The sequence below is a fragment of the Oncorhynchus kisutch genome, linkage group LG22 (assembly GCF_002021735.2).
Source record: "Oncorhynchus kisutch isolate 150728-3 linkage group LG22, Okis_V2, whole genome shotgun sequence".
NCBI classification, from domain to species: Eukaryota; Metazoa; Chordata; class Actinopteri; order Salmoniformes; family Salmonidae; genus Oncorhynchus; species Oncorhynchus kisutch.
The window spans coordinates 49,920,481-49,922,980 of NC_034195.2; the positions used below are offsets into that span (position 1 = coordinate 49,920,481).

The 2,500-nt window shown below is 41.6% G+C and overlaps 1 protein-coding gene across 16 annotated transcripts in view; it reads left to right on the forward strand.

The window, feature by feature from the left end:
• Positions 1–2,500, forward strand: part of LOC109867051 (coiled-coil domain-containing protein 136) — a 60,356-nt gene that overhangs the window by 3,186 nt on the left and 54,670 nt on the right. The window lies entirely within an intron of this gene.

The following is a 2,500-nucleotide window of genomic DNA, read 5'->3' on the forward strand; positions in this document are numbered from 1 at the left end:
CAGCCTGAAGTTTCATGCGCGTTACTGACTTGAGTCACTCTGCATGAGAGCGTCTGCTAAACGACAAAAAATATACATGTTTTGTAAATGTACAACGACTCTCTTCGACTGCCACATGAAACAGAGAAGAGCAGCAGGATAACAGTGATATAGTATTTATTATAAACTGGGTGGTTCGAGCACTGAATGCTGATTGGCTGACAGCCATGGTATATCAGACCGTATACCACGGGTATGACAAAACGTTTATTTTTACTGCTCTAATTACGTTGGTAAACAGTTTATAATAGCAATAATGCACCTCGGGGGTTTGTGATATATTGCCAATATACCACGTCTAAGGACTGTATCCAGGCACTCCGAGTTGCGTAATGCATAAGAACAGTCCTTAGCTGTGGTATATTGGCCATATACAGTGCCTTGCGAAAGTATTCGGCCCCCTTGAACTTTGCGACCTTTTGCCACATTTCAGGCTTCAAACATAAAGATATAAAACTGTATTTTTTTGTGAAGGATCAACAACAAGTGGGACACAATCATGAAGTGGAACGACATTTATTGGATATTTCAAACTTTTTTAACAAATCAAAAACTGAAAAATTGGGCGTGCAAAATTATTCAGCCCCTTTACTTTCAGTGCAGCAAACTCTCTCCAGAAGTTCAGTGAGGATCTCTGAATGATCCAATGTTGACCTAAATGACTAATGATGATAAATACAATCCACCTGTGTGTAATCAAGTCTCCGTATAAATGTACCTGCACTGTGATAGTCTCAGAGGTCTGTTAAAAGCGCAGAGAGCATCATGAAGAACAAGGAACACACCAGGCAGGTCCGAGATATTGTTGTGAAGAAGTTTAAAGCCGGATTTGGATACAAAAAGATTTCCCAAGCTTTAAACATCCCAAGGAGCACTGTGCAAGCGATAATATTGAAATGGAAGGAGTATCAGACCACTGCAAATCTACCAAGTGTAATGGCGTTCTTCGTTTGTTGAAGGAGAGGACCGAAATGCAGCGTGGTGGTTAATCATGATCTTTAATGAAAACAAATGACGGAACGATACATGAACAAACTAATAAATAGAAAACCAACAAACGGAACGTGAAACCTAATTACAGACTTTCTGGTGAAACTACACAGAGACAGGAACAATCACCCACGAAATACAAAGCGAAACTCAGGCTACCTAAATACAGTTCCCCATCAGAGACAACAAGAAACACCTGACTCTGATCGAGAACCGCCTCAGGCAGCCCAAGCCTAACTAGACACACCCCTAATCATAGCAATCCCAAATCCTACAAAACCCCAATACGAAACACAACACATAACCCATGTCACACCCTGGCCTGACCAAAATATATAATGAAAACACAAAACACCATGACAAAGGCGTGACACCAAGACCTGGCCGTCCCTCTAAACTTTCAGCTCATACAAGGAGAAGACTGATCAGAGATGCAGCCAAGAGGCCCATGATCACTCTGGATGAACTGCAGAGATCTACAGCTGAGGTGGGAGACTCTGTCCATAGGACAACAATCAATCGTATATTGCACAAATCTGGCCTTTATGGAAGATATACATAAAAAGTGTCATTTAAAGTTTGCCACAAGCCACCTGGGAGACACACCAAACATGTGGAAGAAGGTGCTCTGGTCAGATGAAACCAAAATTGAACTTTTTGGCAACAATGCAAAACGTTATGTTTGGCGTAAAAGCAACACAGCTCATCACCCTGAACACACCATCCCCACTGTCAAACCTGGTGGTGGCAGCATCATGGTTTGGGCCTGCTTTTCTTCAGAAGGGACAGGGAAGATGGTTAAAATTGATGGGAAGATGGATGGAGCCAAATACAGGACCATTCTGGAAGAAAACCTGATGGAGTCTGCAAAAGACCTGAGACTGGGACGGAGATTTGTCTTCCAACAAGACAATGATCCAAAACATAAAGCAAACTCTACAATGGAATGGTTCAAAAATAAACATATCCAGGTGTTAGAATGGCCAAGTCAAAGTCCAGACCTGAATCCAATCGAGAATCTGTGGAAAGAACTGAAAACTGCTGTTCACAAATGCTCTCCATCCAACCTCACTGAGCTCGAGCTGTTTTGCAAGGAGGAATGTGAAAACATTTCAGTCTCTCGATGTGCAAAACTGATAGAGACATACCCCAAGCGACTTACAGCTGTAATCGCAGCAAAAGGTGGCGCTACAAAGTATTAACTTAAGGGGGCTGAATAATTTTGCACGCCCAATTTTTCTGTTTTTGATTTGTTAAAAAAGTTTGAAATATCCAATAAATGTCGTTCCACTTCATGATTGTGTCCCACTTGTTGTTGATTCTTCACAAACAAATACAGTTTTATATCTTTATGTTTGAAGCCTGAAATGTGGCAAAAGGTCGCAAAGTTCAAGGGGGCCGAATACTTTCACAAGGCACTGTACCACACCTCCTCGGGCCTTATTGCTTAATGAATTATACATCATGAGAA